The 22,638-nt window shown below is 59.1% G+C and overlaps 11 non-coding genes and 1 pseudogene across 11 annotated transcripts; all 12 read right to left on the reverse strand.

Moving 5' to 3' along the window:
* Positions 1-470: 470 nt before the first annotated feature.
* On the reverse strand, positions 471-661 carry LOC148806604 (U2 spliceosomal RNA). Its single transcript, XR_016089407.1, has one exon. It is a non-coding gene; the product is annotated as a U2 spliceosomal RNA (small nuclear RNA).
* Positions 662-1,446: 785 nt separating this feature from the next.
* LOC148806605 (U2 spliceosomal RNA) lies at positions 1,447-1,637 on the reverse strand. The gene has a single exon (XR_016089408.1). It is a non-coding gene; the product is annotated as a U2 spliceosomal RNA (small nuclear RNA).
* An 818-nt stretch (positions 1,638-2,455) lies between these two features.
* LOC148806606 (U2 spliceosomal RNA) lies at positions 2,456-2,639 on the reverse strand. The gene has a single exon (XR_016089613.1). It is a non-coding gene; the product is annotated as a U2 spliceosomal RNA (small nuclear RNA).
* A 5,827-nt stretch (positions 2,640-8,466) lies between these two features.
* LOC148806607 (U2 spliceosomal RNA) lies at positions 8,467-8,657 on the reverse strand. Its single transcript, XR_016089409.1, has one exon. It is a non-coding gene; the product is annotated as a U2 spliceosomal RNA (small nuclear RNA).
* A 787-nt stretch (positions 8,658-9,444) lies between these two features.
* On the reverse strand, positions 9,445-9,635 carry LOC148806608 (U2 spliceosomal RNA). Its single transcript, XR_016089410.1, has one exon. It is a non-coding gene; the product is annotated as a U2 spliceosomal RNA (small nuclear RNA).
* Positions 9,636-10,424: 789 nt separating this feature from the next.
* LOC148806609 (U2 spliceosomal RNA) lies at positions 10,425-10,615 on the reverse strand. The gene has a single exon (XR_016089411.1). It is a non-coding gene; the product is annotated as a U2 spliceosomal RNA (small nuclear RNA).
* Positions 10,616-11,405: 790 nt separating this feature from the next.
* LOC148806610 (U2 spliceosomal RNA) lies at positions 11,406-11,596 on the reverse strand. Its single transcript, XR_016089412.1, has one exon. It is a non-coding gene; the product is annotated as a U2 spliceosomal RNA (small nuclear RNA).
* A 788-nt stretch (positions 11,597-12,384) lies between these two features.
* LOC148806611 (U2 spliceosomal RNA) lies at positions 12,385-12,589 on the reverse strand (annotated as a pseudogene).
* Positions 12,590-13,380: 791 nt separating this feature from the next.
* Positions 13,381-13,571, reverse strand: LOC148806612 (U2 spliceosomal RNA). The gene has a single exon (XR_016089413.1). It is a non-coding gene; the product is annotated as a U2 spliceosomal RNA (small nuclear RNA).
* Positions 13,572-14,364: 793 nt separating this feature from the next.
* On the reverse strand, positions 14,365-14,555 carry LOC148806613 (U2 spliceosomal RNA). The gene has a single exon (XR_016089416.1). It is a non-coding gene; the product is annotated as a U2 spliceosomal RNA (small nuclear RNA).
* A 793-nt stretch (positions 14,556-15,348) lies between these two features.
* LOC148806614 (U2 spliceosomal RNA) lies at positions 15,349-15,539 on the reverse strand. Its single transcript, XR_016089596.1, has one exon. It is a non-coding gene; the product is annotated as a U2 spliceosomal RNA (small nuclear RNA).
* A 6,210-nt stretch (positions 15,540-21,749) lies between these two features.
* Positions 21,750-21,940, reverse strand: LOC148806615 (U2 spliceosomal RNA). The gene has a single exon (XR_016089417.1). It is a non-coding gene; the product is annotated as a U2 spliceosomal RNA (small nuclear RNA).
* Between the last annotated feature and the right edge of the window lie 698 nt (positions 21,941-22,638).

Below are 22,638 nucleotides of genomic sequence, written 5' to 3' on the forward strand. Positions count from 1 at the left end.
TGCGGGCAGAGGCAAGGGGCAGCGCTCTCTCGGGAGGGACGGGGACACACACACACCTGCCTGCCTGCCGAAAAAAAGAAAGAAAAGGTGTATATACTAAGTTTTTTGGAGGGAAAACGGCCGGCTGTCGAAAGGGGCCCGCCTGCAAGGACGGGGACACACACACACACACACACACACACACACACACACACACACACACACACACAAGCCACGCCTGCCTCCCTGGAAAAAGGAGGAAAAAACTAAGTTTTTTGGAGGGAAAACGCACGGGAGCCGAAAAGGGGGCCGGCCTGCTTGCCGAGAGAGTCGAGGCGCGGGAAAGTGCACGGAGGGAGCACGGGAACGGGGAGGGGGAGAGAGAGAGACACAGAGACACACAGATGGACGAGAGACGAGACCGGAGAGGAAGGAGCTCCGGTCCACCTCGCTTGCTTGCTAGCTACGTCTGTCTTTTCACCGCTGAGAGAAGGTAGTGCACCGTTCCCGGAGGCGCTGCAATACCGGGCCGATGCGTGGAGAGGACGGAGCAAGCTCCTGATCCAGCTCCCTGTTCCAAAAATCCGTTTAATATGTGGTCCCCCGATGGGGGACGTATCAGATATTAAACTGATAAGAACAGATACTACACTTGATCTTAGCCAAAAGGCCGAGAAGCGATGCCCGACGCCGGCCTTGGGCGGGCGCGCGGGCGTCCGGCTGGCGCGCAGCGGCGCAGGCCGACGCCTCTGGAGCCCGGTCCGCACGCGGCTGCCGGCCGCCCGGACTCCGCTCTCCCCCTCTCTTGCCTGCCTGCTTGCTCGCCTGCCTGCCCGCCAGTCCCGGGCGGGGGCCCTGCTCTTTGATCTCCTGTCAACGGCCCGACAACGACCGCAGCCGCGGGGGGCGCCAGCCGGCCGGCCTCCTTAGCTTAGGCCCCTCCCACCAGCAGCAGCCGTGCCGAGTGAGCTGCAAGCGAAAGCGGACCGTCGGCACCTGCGGGCAGAGGCAAGGGGCAGCGCTCTCTCGGGAGGGACGGGGACACACACACACCTGCCTGCCTGCCGAAAAAAAGAAAGAAAAGGTGTATATACTAAGTTTTTTGGAGGGAAAACGGCCGGCTGTCGAAAGGGGCCCGCCTGCAAGGACGGGGACACACACACACACACACACACACACACACACACACACACACACACACACACAAGCCACGCCTGCCTCCCTGGAAAAAGGAGGAAAAAACTAAGTTTTTTGGAGGGAAAACGCACGGGAGCCGAAAAGGGGGCCGGCCTGCTTGCCGAGAGAGTCGAGGCGCGGGAAAGTGCACGGAGGGAGCACGGGAACGGGGAGGGGGAGAGAGAGAGACACAGAGACACACAGATGGACGAGAGACGAGACCGGAGAGGAAGGAGCTCCGGTCCACCTCGCTTGCTTGCTAGCTACGTCTGTCTTTTCACCGCTGAGAGAAGGTAGTGCACCGTTCCCGGAGGCGCTGCAATACCGGGCCGATGCGTGGAGAGGACGGAGCAAGCTCCTGATCCAGCTCCCTGTTCCAAAAATCCGTTTAATATGTGGTCCCCCGATGGGGGACGTATCAGATATTAAACTGATAAGAACAGATACTACACTTGATCTTAGCCAAAAGGCCGAGAAGCGATGCCCGACGCCGGCCTTGGGCGGGCGCGCGGGCGTCCGGCTGGCGCGCAGCGGCGCAGGCCGACGCCTCTGGAGCCCGGTCCGCACGCGGCTGCCGGCCGCCCGGACTCCGCTCTCCCGGTCCGCACGCGGCTGCCGGCCGCCCGGACTCCGCTCTCCCCCTCTCTTGCCTGCCTGCTTGCTCGCCTGCCTGCCCGCCAGTCCCGGGCGGGGGCCCTGCTCTTTGATCTCCTGTCAACGGCCCGACAACGACCGCAGCCGCGGGGGGCGCCAGCCGGCCGGCCTCCTTAGCTTAGGCCCCTCCCACCAGCAGCAGCCGTGCCGAGTGAGCTGCAAGCGAAAGCGGACCGTCGGCACCTGCGGGCAGAGGCAAGGGGCAGCGCTCTCTCGGGAGGGACGGGGACACACACACACCTGCCTGCCTGCCGAAAAAAAGAAAGAAAAGGTGTATATACTAAGTTTTTTGGAGGGAAAACGGCCGGCTGTCGAAAGGGGCCCGCCTGCAAGGACGGGGACACACACACACACACACACACACACACACACACACACACACACAAGCCACGCCTGCCTCCCTGGAAAAAGGAGGAAAAAACTAAGTTTTTTGGAGGGAAAACGCACGGGAGCCGAAAAGGGGGCCGGCCTGCTTGCCGAGAGAGTCGAGGCGCGGGAAAGTGCACGGAGGGAGCACGGGAACGGGGAGGGGGAGAGAGAGAGACACAGAGACACACAGATGGACGAGAGACGAGACCGGAGAGGAAGGAGCTCCGGTCCACCTCGCTTGCTTGCTAGCTACGTCTGTCTTTTCACCGCTGAGAGAAGGTAGTGCACCGTTCCCGGAGGCGCTGCAATACCGGGCCGATGCGTGGAGAGGACGGAGCAAGCTCCTGATCCAGCTCCCTGTTCCAAAAATCCGTTTAATATGTGGTCCCCCGATGGGGGACGTATCAGATATTAAACTGATAAGAACAGATTTTTTTTTTTTTTACATTTATTATAACAATACAAGACAAAATCACAGAACATAAATCACAATCCACCAACGGCAAAACTTATTCCATTAGTCCAACAGCGGTTTCCATTTTTCTTTTGCTGCGTGAAAACCCCACCTACGCACCTCTACTGACAACATCTTATGCAGCTCAAAACGAACCCTCCCACATATTGCCCCAGCCCCTTCCACATGACCATGTTTGACCAGATTGTTTCTCGATCCCCATAACACAAATTTTACTATACTGATTAAAAACCAGATTACAAGGTCACGTCTCACAGATCTTGAAGACCTGCTCCACCGTCTCAGGATTTTATCTCCAGATAGAACAAACCCCGGTTCCAATTTATTAAAAAGGTCCGACATCTGCCCCCACACTGCTTTTGCAATCCTGCAACCCCAGAACACATGAGTGATTGACTCCACCTCTGCACATTGCGGTCTTGGGCAAGTCGCTGAACGAGCCAGCTTATGTCTGTGCATCACCTCCCTTACTGGCAGACGTCCCCACACACACATCCAATTTAAATCTTTGAGCCTGTTATCCAGGCTCTTAGGTTGCACCCTTTTCCATACATCAGTGGGAACCACAACATTGGATCCCTTTTCACTGCTCTTAGCTGTCTTATATAAGAGCCTGTGGGAGATAATCACTGGCCTGTCCGCATCTTTTGCGTACTTCCTTAACCATACGGCCGCATGTTCGTAGAACCATGGTAGGATTTCAGCCTTGGGAACGTCATTCCTCCACACTTCTGAAGGCCTGACGACCCAGGCGAACCAGAGCCGAACAAAGAACTGATGTTTGTATAAGATCTTGTCATCTACCGCTTTACACAGATCAGCCACAAATATGGCGTCTAGTTTAATGGGTAAATCTGGGACTTCTCTGCCTCCCTCACTGATGTCCCTGTACATATCTAGACGCTTCACATACTCATAACCACCCCCCCATACAAAATCAAAAACCATCTTAGTTAAGGAGCGTCTGAAACAAGCAGGCATAGGAAAGACCTTTGCAATGTGCACGAGACTTGGTAAGATGTCACCTTTGAGAACCAAAACCTTCCCTGAATAGGACAGTGATCTTTTTTTCCATAGGCCGAGTTTGCTACTCACCTGGGATAACCGAGTCTCCCAATTCCTTCTTCCAGCCCCTTCCCTATCAAAACACACCCCTAGTATCTTCAAGGAATTCATTTCTAGAGACAGACCTCCTACCACCTCATCCCTGTTACTCCATGGGCCGAAATACTGCACACTGCTCTTATTTCTGTTCAGTCTTGCACCTGTGCATTGGTTAAAGACTTCTATCAGCTCCAGTGCGACTAAAAGGCTTCTGTCTGAGCTCAAAGTTAGGACAACATCATCCGCGTAGGCCAACACTTTAGTTTGGAGGCCTCCGCTTCCCGGGATCACTATACCCTCAACCCTTCTATCTCGTCTTATCATCTCCAGTAGTGGCTCTACGTAGACCACATATAAGATTGGGGACAAAGGACAGCCTTGTCTGACACCCTTGCTTACATCAAAGGGTTCACTCATAAAGCCATTTATGTTGACTCTGGTGGAAGCACCTCCATACAGGGCCTTCAGCCAAGAGATGAAACTGCTGCTGACTCCATAACGATCTAACACATCCCATAAGCATTGATGATCCACCCTATCGAATGCCTTTTCTTGGTCAAGACTGGCTATCAACAGACACTGATGTCTGTCTTCTGCCCAAGCAATAGTATCTCTGAGCAGGCCAAGGTTCCAGTGTAGGGACCTACCCGCCACGCCACAGGTCTGATCCGGCTGTATTACTGATGGCAGGACTTTCTTTAACCTATCACACAATATTTTTGCCAAAATTTTGTATTCGACACACAATAATTGGATAGGCCTCCAATTTTCTAGCCTCTTAGGATCCCCTTTCTTAAATAACAGAGACAAAACTCCCTGTGCCATTGTGTCTCCCAAATCTCCACCATCTAGAATTGCTTGAAAGACTTCAAGCAGCGATGAGCCTATCAAATCCCAGAAAGTCAGGTAAAATTCTACCGGGATGCCATCAACCCCCGGAACTTTCCCAGTTTTCATTCTCCGAGTCGCCCCCTCAGCTTCGGCTAGCTCAATGCGTGTCGCTAAAGCCCTATTTTCCTCCGCACTGACCTTCTTCTCAATGTGCTCCAAACCACCAACCCCCTTTACTGACTCCCCCTCCCTCTTATTAAAGTAAGTAGTAAAGTACTTTACGGCTTCATCCAACATTCCATGCGGAGTACTTACCACCTCCCCCTCTGCAGTAAACAAACTCCCGAATGCTCTTTTAACCCGCTTGGCTTTAACTGATTTAAAAAGCAGACCTGAGACCTCTTCTTGTCCATCCAGAAAGCCGATGCCAGCTCTAATTAAAAGCTCTCTGGGTTGTCTAAGGTAAATTTCTCTAAGTCGCGCCTTCAGCTCCTGGGCTTTCGAGAAATTAAAATCTGCACCTTTGTTTGTCTCCTCATACATGTTTTCCAACTCTTTTTGAAGCCTTCTCACTTCAAAGTTCTTTCTTTGGTTTCGGCGCTTACAATACCGAATTGAGATTTGCTTCACCTGCCACTTAACATACTCCCACCATTGAATTAATGACGGCCACTCTTGTTTCTGTCCTAGCCAAAAGGACCATTTGTCTCTAATTAGCTCCTTGTAACCGTCCTCACTCAGCACGGCTGTGTTTAATTTCCAGTAACCTGGACCAAACTTAACCCCCACACCTTCCACCTCCACCACCAGCAGTTCGTGATCGGAAAAATAAAAGGGTATGACCGAGGCTTTAGCAATCGCCAACCCTCGAGACAAGAACACGTAATCCAATCTTTTGGCGGCCCCTGCTGCATTCCTCCAAGTAACTGGGGGAATCAACCCTACTGCTGCGGGCCCTTTAAAACTAAAACTATCAAAAAGGTCAAAATCCCTCAACAATTTGTTAATTTCTAGGGATCCTGCTGTTCTTTTAATTAGATCTTCATTAAAATCACCGGCAATCACTAGTTTTCTATTAGTCACACACCAGGGGACTAAGTCTGCAAAGAAACCCCCCCTTGATGTCCTATCCGCCGGTGCATAAACGACTATAAATCTCATTTTTGTGTTTAAGTATACCCCATCCACCACAAGAATTCTCCCTGGCCGCACAAAGTAAGTTTCTGTAACATCAATGCGGTTATTCCCAAATAATATACCAACCCCAGAAGAGTGTACTCCCCCCACACACCAAAAGGACTTCCCCGATTCCCAATCTTTAGAGAACCGCTTCACATCTGTATCACCACCCAAATGCACTTCCTGTAAAAAACATATATCAAACTTATTTTCACGCAAAATTTTAAACACAGCAATCCTTTTCGACCTATTTTTCAATCCCCTAACATTTACAGTTAGGATTTTGAAGGTCATCTCGACCTCCCATCATCTCTCCCCCCAGGATCCACATCTGGTTCTGCAGAGCTGTCCGTCTCCGAAGAACTTGTGTCACTTGTCCTATAAGGGGTTGAGCCTTCCTCCTCAGAAGTGGACTGCACCACGCTCGGAGCCACCGAAACGCAGCGCAGGTAAGGCGACTCCGGTACTCTTTCTCTTGACAGGTGCCCCTTCTGACCCCAATGCGACACTGCAGCCTCCTCCCGCTCAGGGGAGGACTCCATCACCATGCCTTCCTCTACACCCTCCTCTGCGTGAACGTCCTCCTTGGCCTTCTTCTCCTCCCCCGCAGGCAGCTCTTCTTCGGAATCCTCCCTTGGCCTTTTCTGGACTGCCACATTCCCCTCCAGGTCGAAGTCACCCAGGTCCATCGCCAGGTCATCTTGCGGCAGGTGCTCGAACAGGTCCACGGCTCTAGCCACCTGACCAGCAGGTAAGCTACCGCTGCTGTCCAAACCGGTGTCTGATGCTTCACTCACATCCACCTCTGCTCTCTCTTCACCCTCGATCTCTTTGCCGTCACCTGTTTCGACGTTTTCATTCCTGTTCCCCTCTGTCTTCTCAGTTCCTTTGCCTTCCTCTCTTCTTTCGTCTTCCTCATCTCCTTCTTGCTCCGAGTCAGATTCCACCGGTGCGGCATCTGGGAAGCCTCTCTCTTGTTCCCTGGCCATCTCCGGGTCTCTCCATACGCATTCTCTGTACAGATGGTTTGTATCCCCACACAGAGAGCAAGTTTTCTGGAAACATCTCCCTTTAGTGTGGTCCCGTGCTCCACACCTCGAACAGGAGGTGGCAGTGCAGTCTTTGTCCATGTGGCCGAAGGAACAACACTTTCTGCAGTAGGACGGCTGGTTCTGATAATAAATGTAGCCTTTGCTTTGACCCAGGAAGAAGGCCGACGGGGGGTGCGAAAACCCGTCCGCGCGCCCAACATTCCGCCTGAGGCGCACCTGGTATCTGCGCCTCCCATTCCAGACCCGGAATCTGTCACCAATTATCTGGGGACCTGCCAGGACATCCACATGCATCCACAGGTAAGCAGTAATAATGTCGTCCTCAATGAAGGGGTCATGCATGTTTACAATTATAAATCGCACATCGTCCTGAGCCAGACCCAAAACGTCAAAGTCCCGTAACAGTTCGTCATTCACCATCTCCTCACACATCCCAGAGACTCTCTTGTAAATCTGGTCGCTGTTAAAGGTAGCATCAAAAAAGCCGAAAGGCCTGTTTCCTTGCAGACATTTCACTTCACTCGGTAAAACTTTCAAAATTCCAAACAAAATTTTGCATTCAAACTCATATCTACCCATCATTTCTTTCTCTCTCACCCATTTAAAGCGCAAGGTCCATTTCAGCCGAGGAGCCTGGCTGGCCCACCCGGGGGGGGCCTGGCCCTCGGCCATTGCGGGAAAACAGCCTTCCGACGCTCTTCGCAAAGGTCTTCAAAGTATCCTCCTTGCAAAAAAAAGGCAACTCTCCGGAAAACAGGAACCAGCAACACGAAAATTCCCTCTGGATCCAAACGTCTGCAGGCACTGGTAGCAGTCCAACGATCTCTCCCCTGGTCTTGGCCAAAAGGCCGAGAAGCGATGCCCGACGCCGGCCTTGGGCGGGCGCGCGGGCGTCCGGCTGGCGCGCAGCGGCGCAGGCCGACGCCTCTGGAGCCCGGTCCGCACGCGGCTGCCGGCCGCCCGGACTCCGCTCTCCCCCTCTCTTGCCTGCCTGCTTGCTCGCCTGCCTGCCCGCCAGTCCCGGGCGGGGGCCCTGCTCTTTGATCTCCTGTCAACGGCCCGACAACGACCGCAGCCGCGGGGGGCGCCAGCCGGCCGGCCTCCTTAGCTTAGGCCCCTCCCACCAGCAGCAGCCGTGCCGAGTGAGCTGCAAGCGAAAGCGGACCGTCGGCACCTGCGGGCAGAGGCAAGGGGCAGCGCTCTCTCGGGAGGGACGGGGACACACACACACCTGCCTGCCTGCCGAAAAAAAGAAAGAAAAGGTGTATATACTAAGTTTTTTGGAGGGAAAACGGCCGGCTGTCGAAAGGGGCCCGCCTGCAAGGACGGGGACACACACACACACACACACACACACACACACACACACACACACACACACACACAAGCCACGCCTGCCTCCCTGGAAAAAGGAGGAAAAAACTAAGTTTTTTGGAGGGAAAACGCACGGGAGCCGAAAAGGGGGCCGGCCTGCTTGCCGAGAGAGTCGAGGCGCGGGAAAGTGCACGGAGGGAGCACGGGAACGGGGAGGGGGAGAGAGAGAGACACAGAGACACACAGATGGACGAGAGACGAGACCGGAGAGGAAGGAGCTCCGGTCCACCTCGCTTGCTTGCTAGCTACGTCTGTCTTTTCACCGCTGAGAGAAGGTAGTGCACCGTTCCCGGAGGCGCTGCAATACCGGGCCGATGCGTGGAGAGGACGGAGCAAGCTCCTGATCCAGCTCCCTGTTCCAAAAATCCGTTTAATATGTGGTCCCCCGATGGGGGACGTATCAGATATTAAACTGATAAGAACAGATACTACACTTGATCTTAGCCAAAAGGCCGAGAAGCGATGCCCGACGCCGGCCTTGGGCGGGCGCGCGGGCGTCCGGCTGGCGCGCAGCGGCGCAGGCCGACGCCTCTGGAGCCCGGTCCGCACGCGGCTGCCGGCCGCCCGGACTCCGCTCTCCCCCTCTCTTGCCTGCCTGCTTGCTCGCCTGCCTGCCCGCCAGTCCCGGGCGGGGGCCCTGCTCTTTGATCTCCTGTCAACGGCCCGACAACGACCGCAGCCGCGGGGGGCGCCAGCCGGCCGGCCTCCTTAGCTTAGGCCCCTCCCACCAGCAGCAGCCGTGCCGAGTGAGCTGCAAGCGAAAGCGGACCGTCGGCACCTGCGGGCAGAGGCAAGGGGCAGCGCTCTCTCGGGAGGGACGGGGACACACACACACCTGCCTGCCTGCCGAAAAAAAGAAAGAAAAGGTGTATATACTAAGTTTTTTGGAGGGAAAACGGCCGGCTGTCGAAAGGGGCCCGCCTGCAAGGACGGGGACACACACACACACACACACACACACACACACACACACACACACACACACACACAAGCCACGCCTGCCTCCCTGGAAAAAGGAGGAAAAAACTAAGTTTTTTGGAGGGAAAACGCACGGGAGCCGAAAAGGGGGCCGGCCTGCTTGCCGAGAGAGTCGAGGCGCGGGAAAGTGCACGGAGGGAGCACGGGAACGGGGAGGGGGAGAGAGAGAGACACAGAGACACACAGATGGACGAGAGACGAGACCGGAGAGGAAGGAGCTCCGGTCCACCTCGCTTGCTTGCTAGCTACGTCTGTCTTTTCACCGCTGAGAGAAGGTAGTGCACCGTTCCCGGAGGCGCTGCAATACCGGGCCGATGCGTGGAGAGGACGGAGCAAGCTCCTGATCCAGCTCCCTGTTCCAAAAATCCGTTTAATATGTGGTCCCCCGATGGGGGACGTATCAGATATTAAACTGATAAGAACAGATACTACACTTGATCTTAGCCAAAAGGCCGAGAAGCGATGCCCGACGCCGGCCTTGGGCGGGCGCGCGGGCGTCCGGCTGGCGCGCAGCGGCGCAGGCCGACGCCTCTGGAGCCCGGTCCGCACGCGGCTGCCGGCCGCCCGGACTCCGCTCTCCCCCTCTCTTGCCTGCCTGCTTGCTCGCCTGCCTGCCCGCCAGTCCCGGGCGGGGGCCCTGCTCTTTGATCTCCTGTCAACGGCCCGACAACGACCGCAGCCGCGGGGGGCGCCAGCCGGCCGGCCTCCTTAGCTTAGGCCCCTCCCACCAGCAGCAGCCGTGCCGAGTGAGCTGCAAGCGAAAGCGGACCGTCGGCACCTGCGGGCAGAGGCAAGGGGCAGCGCTCTCTCGGGAGGGACGGGGACACACACACACCTGCCTGCCTGCCGAAAAAAAGAAAGAAAAGGTGTATATACTAAGTTTTTTGGAGGGAAAACGGCCGGCTGTCGAAAGGGGCCCGCCTGCAAGGACGGGGACACACACACACACACACACACACACACACACACACACACACACACACACACACACAAGCCACGCCTGCCTCCCTGGAAAAAGGAGGAAAAAACTAAGTTTTTTGGAGGGAAAACGCACGGGAGCCGAAAAGGGGGCCGGCCTGCTTGCCGAGAGAGTCGAGGCGCGGGAAAGTGCACGGAGGGAGCACGGGAACGGGGAGGGGGAGAGAGAGAGACACAGAGACACACAGATGGACGAGAGACGAGACCGGAGAGGAAGGAGCTCCGGTCCACCTCGCTTGCTTGCTAGCTACGTCTGTCTTTTCACCGCTGAGAGAAGGTAGTGCACCGTTCCCGGAGGCGCTGCAATACCGGGCCGATGCGTGGAGAGGACGGAGCAAGCTCCTGATCCAGCTCCCTGTTCCAAAAATCCGTTTAATATGTGGTCCCCCGATGGGGGACGTATCAGATATTAAACTGATAAGAACAGATACTACACTTGATCTTAGCCAAAAGGCCGAGAAGCGATGCCCGACGCCGGCCTTGGGCGGGCGCGCGGGCGTCCGGCTGGCGCGCAGCGGCGCAGGCCGACGCCTCTGGAGCCCGGTCCGCACGCGGCTGCCGGCCGCCCGGACTCCGCTCTCCCCCTCTCTTGCCTGCCTGCTTGCTCGCCTGCCTGCCCGCCAGTCCCGGGCGGGGGCCCTGCTCTTTGATCTCCTGTCAACGGCCCGACAACGACCGCAGCCGCGGGGGGCGCCAGCCGGCCGGCCTCCTTAGCTTAGGCCCCTCCCACCAGCAGCAGCCGTGCCGAGTGAGCTGCAAGCGAAAGCGGACCGTCGGCACCTGCGGGCAGAGGCAAGGGGCAGCGCTCTCTCGGGAGGGACGGGGACACACACACACCTGCCTGCCTGCCGAAAAAAAGAAAGAAAAGGTGTATATACTAAGTTTTTTGGAGGGAAAACGGCCGGCTGTCGAAAGGGGCCCGCCTGCAAGGACGGGGCACACACACACACACACACACACACACACACACACACACACACACACACACACACACAAGCCACGCCTGCCTCCCTGGAAAAAGGAGGAAAAAACTAAGTTTTTTGGAGGGAAAACGCACGGGAGCCGAAAAGGGGGCCGGCCTGCTTGCCGAGAGAGTCGAGGCGCGGGAAAGTGCACGGAGGGAGCACGGGAACGGGGAGGGGGAGAGAGAGAGACACAGAGACACACAGATGGACGAGAGACGAGACCGGAGAGGAAGGAGCTCCGGTCCACCTCGCTTGCTTGCTAGCTACGTCTGTCTTTTCACCGCTGAGAGAAGGTAGTGCACCGTTCCCGGAGGCGCTGCAATACCGGGCCGATGCGTGGAGAGGACGGAGCAAGCTCCTGATCCAGCTCCCTGTTCCAAAAATCCGTTTAATATGTGGTCCCCCGATGGGGGACGTATCAGATATTAAACTGATAAGAACAGATACTACACTTGATCTTAGCCAAAAGGCCGAGAAGCGATGCCCGACGCCGGCCTTGGGCGGGCGCGCGGGCGTCCGGCTGGCGCGCAGCGGCGCAGGCCGACGCCTCTGGAGCCCGGTCCGCACGCGGCTGCCGGCCGCCCGGACTCCGCTCTCCCCCTCTCTTGCCTGCCTGCTTGCTCGCCTGCCTGCCCGCCAGTCCCGGGCGGGGGCCCTGCTCTTTGATCTCCTGTCAACGGCCCGACAACGACCGCAGCCGCGGGGGGCGCCAGCCGGCCGGCCTCCTTAGCTTAGGCCCCTCCCACCAGCAGCAGCCGTGCCGAGTGAGCTGCAAGCGAAAGCGGACCGTCGGCACCTGCGGGCAGAGGCAAGGGGCAGCGCTCTCTCGGGAGGGACGGGGACACACACACACCTGCCTGCCTGCCGAAAAAAAGAAAGAAAAGGTGTATATACTAAGTTTTTTGGAGGGAAAACGGCCGGCTGTCGAAAGGGGCCCGCCTGCAAGGACGGGGCACACACACACACACACACACACACACACACACACACACACACACACACACACACAAGCCACGCCTGCCTCCCTGGAAAAAGGAGGAAAAAACTAAGTTTTTTGGAGGGAAAACGCACGGGAGCCGAAAAGGGGGCCGGCCTGCTTGCCGAGAGAGTCGAGGCGCGGGAAAGTGCACGGAGGGAGCACGGGAACGGGGAGGGGGAGAGAGAGAGACACAGAGACACACAGATGGACGAGAGACGAGACCGGAGAGGAAGGAGCTCCGGTCCACCTCGCTTGCTTGCTAGCTACGTCTGTCTTTTCACCGCTGAGAGAAGGTAGTGCACCGTTCCCGGAGGCGCTGCAATACCGGGCCGATGCGTGGAGAGGACGGAGCAAGCTCCTGATCCAGCTCCCTGTTCCAAAAATCCGTTTAATATGTGGTCCCCAATATGTGGTCCCCCGATGGGGGACGTATCAGATATTAAACTGATAAGAACAGATACTACACTTGATCTTAGCCAAAAGGCCGAGAAGCGATGCCCGACGCCGGCCTTGGGCGGGCGCGCGGGCGTCCGGCTGGCGCGCAGCGGCGCAGGCCGACGCCTCTGGAGCCCGGTCCGCACGCGGCTGCCGGCCGCCCGGACTCCGCTCTCCCCCTCTCTTGCCTGCCTGCTTGCTCGCCTGCCTGCCCGCCAGTCCCGGGCGGGGGCCCTGCTCTTTGATCTCCTGTCAACGGCCCGACAACGACCGCAGCCGCGGGGGGCGCCAGCCGGCCGGCCTCCTTAGCTTAGGCCCCTCCCACCAGCAGCAGCCGTGCCGAGTGAGCTGCAAGCGAAAGCGGACCGTCGGCACCTGCGGGCAGAGGCAAGGGGCAGCGCTCTCTCGGGAGGGACGGGGACACACACACACCTGCCTGCCTGCCGAAAAAAAGAAAGAAAAGGTGTATATACTAAGTTTTTTGGAGGGAAAACGGCCGGCTGTCGAAAGGGGCCCGCCTGCAAGGACGGGGACACACACACACACACACACACACACACACACACACACACACACACACACACACACACAAGCCACGCCTGCCTCCCTGGAAAAAGGAGGAAAAAACTAAGTTTTTTGGAGGGAAAACGCACGGGAGCCGAAAAGGGGGCCGGCCTGCTTGCCGAGAGAGTCGAGGCGCGGGAAAGTGCACGGAGGGAGCACGGGAACGGGGAGGGGGAGAGAGAGAGACACAGAGACACACAGATGGACGAGAGACGAGACCGGAGAGGAAGGAGCTCCGGTCCACCTCGCTTGCTTGCTAGCTACGTCTGTCTTTTCACCGCTGAGAGAAGGTAGTGCACCGTTCCCGGAGGCGCTGCAATACCGGGCCGATGCGTGGAGAGGACGGAGCAAGCTCCTGATCCAGCTCCCTGTTCCAAAAATCCGTTTAATATGTGGTCCCCCGATGGGGGACGTATCAGATATTAAACTGATAAGAACAGATACTACACTTGATCTTAGCCAAAAGGCCGAGAAGCGATGCCCGACGCCGGCCTTGGGCGGGCGCGCGGGCGTCCGGCTGGCGCGCAGCGGCGCAGGCCGACGCCTCTGGAGCCCGGTCCGCACGCGGCTGCCGGCCGCCCGGACTCCGCTCTCCCCCTCTCTTGCCTGCCTGCTTGCTCGCCTGCCTGCCCGCCAGTCCCGGGCGGGGGCCCTGCTCTTTGATCTCCTGTCAACGGCCCGACAACGACCGCAGCCGCGGGGGGCGCCAGCCGGCCGGCCTCCTTAGCTTAGGCCCCTCCCACCAGCAGCAGCCGTGCCGAGTGAGCTGCAAGCGAAAGCGGACCGTCGGCACCTGCGGGCAGAGGCAAGGGGCAGCGCTCTCTCGGGAGGGACGGGGACACACACACACCTGCCTGCCTGCCGAAAAAAAGAAAGAAAAGGTGTATATACTAAGTTTTTTGGAGGGAAAACGGCCGGCTGTCGAAAGGGGCCCGCCTGCAAGGACGGGGACACACACACACACACACACACACACACACACACACACACACACACACACACACACACACAAGCCACGCCTGCCTCCCTGGAAAAAGGAGGAAAAAACTAAGTTTTTTGGAGGGAAAACGCACGGGAGCCGAAAAGGGGGCCGGCCTGCTTGCCGAGAGAGTCGAGGCGCGGGAAAGTGCACGGAGGGAGCACGGGAACGGGGAGGGGGAGAGAGAGAGACACAGAGACACACAGATGGACGAGAGACGAGACCGGAGAGGAAGGAGCTCCGGTCCACCTCGCTTGCTTGCTAGCTACGTCTGTCTTTTCACCGCTGAGAGAAGGTAGTGCACCGTTCCCGGAGGCGCTGCAATACCGGGCCGATGCGTGGAGAGGACGGAGCAAGCTCCTGATCCAGCTCCCTGTTCCAAAAATCCGTTTAATATGTGGTCCCCCGATGGGGGACGTATCAGATATTAAACTGATAAGAACAGATACTACACTTGATCTTAGCCAAAAGGCCGAGAAGCGATGCCCGACGCCGGCCTTGGGCGGGCGCGCGGGCGTCCGGCTGGCGCGCAGCGGCGCAGGCCGACGCCTCTGGAGCCCGGTCCGCACGCGGCTGCCGGCCGCCCGGACTCCGCTCTCCCCCTCTCTTGCCTGCCTGCTTGCTCGCCTGCCTGCCCGCCAGTCCCGGGCGGGGGCCCTGCTCTTTGATCTCCTGTCAACGGCCCGACAACGACCGCAGCCGCGGGGGGCGCCAGCCGGCCGGCCTCCTTAGCTTAGGCCCCTCCCACCAGCAGCAGCCGTGCCGAGTGAGCTGCAAGCGAAAGCGGACCGTCGGCACCTGCGGGCAGAGGCAAGGGGCAGCGCTCTCTCGGGAGGGACGGGGACACACACACACCTGCCTGCCTGCCGAAAAAAAGAAAGAAAAGGTGTATATACTAAGTTTTTTGGAGGGAAAACGGCCGGCTGTCGAAAGGGGCCCGCCTGCAAGGACGGGGACACACACACACACACACACACACACACACACACACACACACACACACACACACACACACAAGCCACGCCTGCCTCCCTGGAAAAAGGAGGAAAAAACTAAGTTTTTTGGAGGGAAAACGCACGGGAGCCGAAAAGGGGGCCGGCCTGCTTGCCGAGAGAGTCGAGGCGCGGGAAAGTGCACGGAGGGAGCACGGGAACGGGGAGGGGGAGAGAGAGAGACACAGAGACACACAGATGGACGAGAGACGAGACCGGAGAGGAAGGAGCTCCGGTCCACCTCGCTTGCTTGCTAGCTACGTCTGTCTTTTCACCGCTGAGAGAAGGTAGTGCACCGTTCCCGGAGGCGCTGCAATACCGGGCCGATGCGTGGAGAGGACGGAGCAAGCTCCTGATCCAGCTCCCTGTTCCAAAAATCCGTTTAATATGTGGTCCCCCGATGGGGGACGTATCAGATATTAAACTGATAAGAACAGATTTTTTTTTTTTTTTATATTTTTATTAGAAAAAAGTACGTTAACAAATCATAAAACAGTCCCACACCAACACCCCCCTAATGTCCCGTGCACAAATCCTTCCAGCGCTCTTTTGCTGCAGCAAACCCCCATCTGTGAATGTCCCACTGGACCCTCCTGGCCACCTCCTCCTTCACCCTCCGCAGGATCCCAAAAGCAGGCTTCTCCACGCCGTGCTTCACCAGGTCTGTCCGGGCATCCCAGATGAAGGCCTTGACCAGGCTGACCAGTAGCCACAGCAGGAACTTCCGGTTCCGGCCCCGGATGCCGGCGATCCCTTTCAGGACGGACGCTTGCGTGATGGGGGAATCGGGGCTTACCTGTGCAAAGAGGGTCCCGCACGATCTCCACACCCTCTGGGCGAAGGCACACTCCCAGAAGACGTGACCCACCGTCTCTTCGCCCGCGCAGCCGTGTCGCGGGCACAGGCTCTGTCTGGAGAGCCCGTGCGCATGCATGACGGCCCTGACCGTCAGCCGACCCCACACGCAGAGCCAGTTCAGGTCCTTCAGCTTGTTATCCAGCCCCTCCGGCTGGACCCGCTGCCAGATGATCCGGGACACACCCGGGATCGCCGGCCGTTCTTCCGCCTTCACCATCCTGTACATGGTCCTGTGATTCAAACAGTTCGTCCCTTCCTTGATCCCCGGGTGTGCCCGCAGCCACCGCACTGCGTGGCGGTAGTGCAGCGGGAGCCGCTCTGCTTTGGGGGTCGTGTTGGTCCAGACCGTCAGGTGCCGCATGCTCGCCGCCAGCCAGAGACTGACAAACCGGCTGCACAGGTGGGCCGGGTTGTCGTGCAGGACCGTGCACAGGCTCGCTATGAAGGCGCAGTCCAACTTCGCCGGGAAGTCCAAGATCCCCCGACCCCCATCGGCCAGGGGTCTGTACATATCACACCTCTTCACCCGTTCGTAGGTGTGACCCCAGACGAAGTTGAAGATGCTCCTCACCAGATCTCTCCGCTTCCGGACCGGCAGGGGGTACACTACCGCCAGGTGGAGAAGCAGAGGCAGGACTTCCGCCTTCAGTACCAGCGCCTTCCCGATCCAGGTTAGCGATCGTTGCTGCCACAGGCCTAGCTTCCGGTTGACTTTCCGGAACCCGGCCTCCCAGTTGACACCTCCAGGATCTGTGGAGTGAAAGCTCACCCCCAGGATCTTCAGCGGCCCAGTCGTCCGTGACAGACCGCCAAAGTCCCGCGGCTCGCTCGGCCAGGTCCCGAAGACCTTCACTAAGCTCTTGGCCCTGTTCAGTCGGGCGCCGGTACCTCTTGAGAAATCCTCGACAATGCTGAGCGCCCTCCCCAGGCCGCCTTCAGAGCCCAGGAAGAGCGTGACGTCGTCTGCATATGCCGCGATCTTCGCCATCTGCCCTCCTCCACCTGGCACCAGGATCCCATCCACTCCCGGATCCCTCCTGAGCTGGTCCAGGAGGATCTCTAGGAAAAGCACATACAGCAGGGGCGAGAGAGGACAGCCCTGTCGCACACCACACCGCACTGGAATATGCCCGCCCAACGCTCCGTTGACGCATACCCGGGATGCCACCCCGTTGTACAAGGTCCGGACCCACCTGACAAACCCGTCCGGCAGACCCTTCCTCTCCAGGAGTGCCCACAGAATCTCGTGATGGACCCGGTCAAAGGCCTTGGTCTGGTCGAGGCTCACCAGCAGGAGCGGCAGGCCTCTATCTTCCACCCACGCGATGACGTCGCGGATCAGCTGCAGGGTCCAGCTGATCTTGCGGCCTGCCACACCACACGTCTGGTCAGCCTGCACCAAGGCCGGCATCACTGTTCTCAGGCGACCGCCCAGCACCCTGGCCAAGATCTTATAGTCAGTGCACAGGAGCTGGATTGGCCGCCAATTCCCCAGGTCTGCCTTGTCACCTCCCTTATGGACGAGGGAGATGACACCGATCTTCATGGTGGCACCGAGCCCATCACGATCCAGCACCTCGTTGAATACCTGCACCAAGAGCGGCTCCAGCTGGTCAAAAAAGGTGAGGTAAAACTCGGTCGGTAGACCGTCTATGCCAGGGACAGTGCCCTTCTTCATCCCCATCAGGGCAGATCGGATCTCTGCCCCTGACACTGCCCCGCCCAGAGCAGCGGGGTCGTCTACCGCCGGCTCCACTCCGTCCAGGAGCCTGCTCCTGATACCGGCGTCGGTCTCCTTCTCAGCAAACAGGGTGCTGTAATATTCTGTGGCACACTCCAACATCCCGGGTATGGAAGTGGCTACAGACCCGTCCGTCCTCCGAACGCCGTCAAAGAAGCCTCGCTCTTGTTGCCTCCTCACGGCGCCGAAGAACTGGGACGAGCAGCTTTCGTCATTCTCCCTCCAGACTCCACGGAGCCTGAAAAGAAAGTCCTTAGCCCACTGCAGCCACTTACCCCTAAGCAGGCTCTTGATGTGGGCGATCTTCTCCCCCTCGTAAGCGCCCCCTTGGTTCAGCTGCGCATACAGTGCCTCGAGCTCCTCCTGGAGCTTGGTGCACTGGCGGTCCTCCAAACTGCGGCGGATCCTGCAGTACTTCTTCGTCACCACCGCGATGGTGCGCTTGCAGGACTCCCACCAGTGCACCGCCGAACTGAAGGCGTCCCTCCTCTCCGCACATGCCCGCAGCACTGTAGCGATCTTCCTCTGGTATCTCGCCTCCTGCAGGACTTGCCTGTTCAGCTTCCAGTATCCGGCCTGGAAACGAGGGTCCTCAACACCAAAGGAAGCCGTCAGCATGTGATGGTCGGAAAACCAAGTAGGGGTCGCTTGCCTGCTTAGGGTCGTCCAGTTCGCCGAAGTGAAGACATAATCCAGCCGCCTGAAGGTCCCCCTTCCGTTGTCCCAGGTGTGATGTGCGACATTCTGAAATCCGTCCCGCAGGCCAAAATCTGCAATCAGAGACCGTAACCCATGGGCACCCTCACCTTGTGAGTCCCCCAGGTCGATGTTAAAATCCCCGCCGATGATCAGCTCTCTGTTTGTGTACAGCAGGGGCTCCAGATCTTTCAGGAAGGAGCCCTGCTGCCGCCGGTCCGCCGGGACATACACACCGATCAGCCGGGTCCGCACCCCGTGCCGGGTCCCGTCGACCACCAGCAGGCGCCCGGGGACCACAGAGCTGACCACCTGTGCCGCAAACCCTGGGGAACCACACAGGATGCCCACGCCAGAGGAGTTCACCCCCCCAACGCTCCACCACGAGGGCCCCTTTGTCCACTCCTTCTGGTAAGCGAGCACATCGTCGTGGTCTTTCAGATGGGTCTCCTGCAAAAAGCAAATATCCAAAAGCCTTTGGGACAAATATCGGAAAACTCCAGCTCGTTTCTCCCGGTTCCGCAGACCCCTCACATTAGCCGTGGCCACTGTGAAGGTCATGGCTGCTCCGGGGGGCTGTCACTCTCCATACCGTCGCTGGAGCTAGAGCTGGGTGGATGCTCTGCCCCTGCTGCACTGACCGAACTGTCGGTGTCTGTCCCCTCGATGTAGGTGACCGAAGGGACTGGGCTCACGCCCACCTCCATGTCAGAGACGGGGTCGGGCCCGGGATCGAGAACAAATCCGGGGCTGAGACCGAGGCCGGGGTCGGGGCCCCGGTCAGGGTGGGGGTCGGGGTCGGGGTCGGGGGGAGGGGGGTCGGGAGAGGGGTTGGGGCTGGAGCCCGGGTCAGGGTCAGGCCGGCGCGAGTACTCGCGGTCCGGGGTGTCGACCTGGCACGTCACCACAGGGCTCCCCTCACCTGAAAGGCACTGCGCCACAGAGAAGGGGCCCCGTGCCACGACTCTGTCTCCCTGCCCAGGGGGGAGGGAGCCTGCGGTGTCCCCCAGCTCCTGGCCGTCCTGCGTTGACGCTGGCGCTGCCCCCTCCTCCATCTCCTCCTGGTCTGCCATCGCCTCCCGGTCTGCCATCACCTCCTGCTCTGGCGCCGTCACCAGAGCTGCTACCGTCTCCGGGACGAGCTCCGCCTCCCCGTAGTACTCCCTGGATGTCTTCTTCTTCTTGTCGCCCGTCTCCATCTGTCCCTTGCCAGCCTGCGACCGCTTCCTAGGCTTCTTCCTCAACACGGGCATGTGGTGCATCTCCTCCTCCTCCTCACCTGCCCCCCGCGCTGCGGTTGGTCCTGCGTCTGCTCGGGCGGGGGGGGCCTTCACCACATCCGCCCAGCTCCCGACCACCCCGTCTTCGGCCCGAGATGGTCCCTCCTGCGGGTCGTCGCCGTCCTCCTCATGCTGCCTCCCCTTCCCCTTCCCCTTCCCCTTCCGTCTCGGCCGCACCACCACCGTCCATCCGGCATCCTTCCCGGCTCCCCCAGGGACCGCTCCACCACCATCCTGATGTTCGTCCTCGGTGTCCCCAGCCTCACTGCCTTCCGACTCCGTTTCTCCCACCGCCAGGCCGGATCCGTCATGGACAGCTCTGGCATACTCGGCGTTCCTAAGGAGGCAGTTGCGATACAAATGTCCAGTGTTGCCACACAAGGAACACTCTTTAACGGGACAATTCCGGGCCTGATGACCCCGCCGGTGGCACTTCCCACACTCCGCCGCGTTGCACTCGGCCTCCCGGTGCCCGGACTCCCGACACTTCCGACAGAACGGCGGCTGATTCCCGTAGAACAAGTACCCCCTACCTGGACCAATGGCGAAAGTGGCAGGCGGGTGGGCGAAACCGTCCTTACTTCTGTCGTCTGGCCTCAGCTCAACGTGATACTGCCTCTTCCCGGTCCAGACCTTGTAGGGGTCCATGATGATACGAGGGGGGTCCAACACGTCGACGTAACGACGGAGGAAGGTCGTGACGTCACTATCGGGAACAAAGGGGTCAAACATGTGCAGAATCACTGACCTTTCATTGTTGCTCTGGAGCCCCAGACACACGTAATTCTCCAGCCTGCCACTTTCCTTAGCCTTCATGATCTTCTCGGAAGCGCCACGATGTCCTTTCTCCTCCACGAACGAGAGATCCATATAGCGCTGCGCCCGATTCCCCTGCAAGCACTTGATATCCGCCACGTCCAAACCCAGGATCCCAAAAAGGATCTCCTCTTCGAAGACGTCCCTCCCCGGCATCTCTCCATCCGGCTTCCAGATGAAGCGGATGGTCTTCCGGATCTTGGGACCCTCCTCAGCCGTCCTCGCCGCCCCGGGATCCGCAGCCATCGTTCCGCAGCCTTTGCGGCTGCCGAAGCAGCCTTCTCACCAAAACCGAAGTCTTCTGGTGTCCAAGCGTCCAATCCAGGAAACGAAAATCCGAAGCGCAGTCCGGGCCAATCCAAAGTCCAAATCCGGCAAATCCAGCAGCGTAGTCTCCTCCAGGCGGTGTCCTCTCCGGTCTTCTCTCCCCGGTCTTTTGGTGTTACCTCAGCCGCGGGCCTGCCACGTACTAAGGATCGCAGCCAAAAGGCCGAGAAGCGATGCCCGACGCCGGCCTTGGGCGGGCGCGCGGGCGTCCGGCTGGCGCGCAGCGGCGCAGGCCGACGCCTCTGGAGCCCGGTCCGCACGCGGCTGCCGGCCGCCCGGACTCCGCTCTCCCCCTCTCTTGCCTGCCTGCTTGCTCGCCTGCCTGCCCGCCAGTCCCGGGCGGGGGCCCTGCTCTTTGATCTCCTGTCAACGGCCCGACAACGACCGCAGCCGCGGGGGGCGCCAGCCGGCCGGCCTCCTTAGCTTAGGCCCCTCCCACCAGCAGCAGCCGTGCCGAGTGAGCTGCAAGCGAAAGCGGACCGTCGGCACCTGCGGGCAGAGGCAAGGGGCAGCGCTCTCTCGGGAGGGACGGGGACACACACACACCTGCCTGCCTGCCGAAAAAAAGAAAGAAAAGGTGTATATACTAAGTTTTTTGGAGGGAAAACGGCCGGCTGTCGAAAGGGGCCCGCCTGCAAGGACGGGGACACACACACACACACACACACACACACACACACACACACACACACACACACACACACACAAGCCACGCCTGCCTCCCTGGAAAAAGGAGGAAAAAACTAAGTTTTTTGGAGGGAAAACGCACGGGAGCCGAAAAGGGGGCCGGCCTGCTTGCCGAGAGAGTCGAGGCGCGGGAAAGTGCACGGAGGGAGCACGGGAACGGGGAGGGGGAGAGAGAGAGACACAGAGACACACAGATGGACGAGAGACGAGACCGGAGAGGAAGGAGCTCCGGTCCACCTCGCTTGCTTGCTAGCTACGTCTGTCTTTTCACCGCTGAGAGAAGGTAGTGCACCGTTCCCGGAGGCGCTGCAATACCGGGCCGATGCGTGGAGAGGACGGAGCAAGCTCCTGATCCAGCTCCCTGTTCCAAAAATCCGTTTAATATGTGGTCCCCCGATGGGGGACGTATCAGATATTAAACTGATAAGAACAGATACTACACTTGATCTTAGCCAAAAGGCCGAGAAGCGATGCCCGACGCCGGCCTTGGGCGGGCGCGCGGGCGTCCGGCTGGCGCGCAGCGGCGCAGGCCGACGCCTCTGGAGCCCGGTCCGCACGCGGCTGCCGGCCGCCCGGACTCCGCTCTCCCCCTCTCTTGCCTGCCTGCTTGCTCGCCTGCCTGCCCGCCAGTCCCGGGCGGGGGCCCTGCTCTTTGATCTCCTGTCAACGGCCCGACAACGACCGCAGCCGCGGGGGGCGCCAGCCGGCCGGCCTCCTTAGCTTAGGCCCCTCCCACCAGCAGCAGCCGTGCCGAGTGAGCTGCAAGCGAAAGCGGACCGTCGGCACCTGCGGGCAGAGGCAAGGGGCAGCGCTCTCTCGGGAGGGACGGGGACACACACACACCTGCCTGCCTGCCGAAAAAAAGAAAGAAAAGGTGTATATACTAAGTTTTTTGGAGGGAAAACGGCCGGCTGTCGAAAGGGGCCCGCCTGCAAGGACGGGGACACACACACACACACACACACACACACACACACACACACACACACACACACACACACAAGCCACGCCTGCCTCCCTGGAAAAAGGAGGAAAAAACTAAGTTTTTTGGAGGGAAAACGCACGGGAGCCGAAAAGGGGGCCGGCCTGCTTGCCGAGAGAGTCGAGGCGCGGGAAAGTGCACGGAGGGAGCACGGGAACGGGGAGGGGGAGAGAGAGAGACACAGAGAC

Source organism: Atractosteus spatula, unplaced genomic scaffold (genome assembly GCF_055471065.1).
Source record: "Atractosteus spatula isolate fAtrSpa1 unplaced genomic scaffold, fAtrSpa1.hap1 Scaffold_5, whole genome shotgun sequence".
Classification (NCBI taxonomy): domain Eukaryota; kingdom Metazoa; phylum Chordata; class Actinopteri; order Semionotiformes; family Lepisosteidae; genus Atractosteus; species Atractosteus spatula.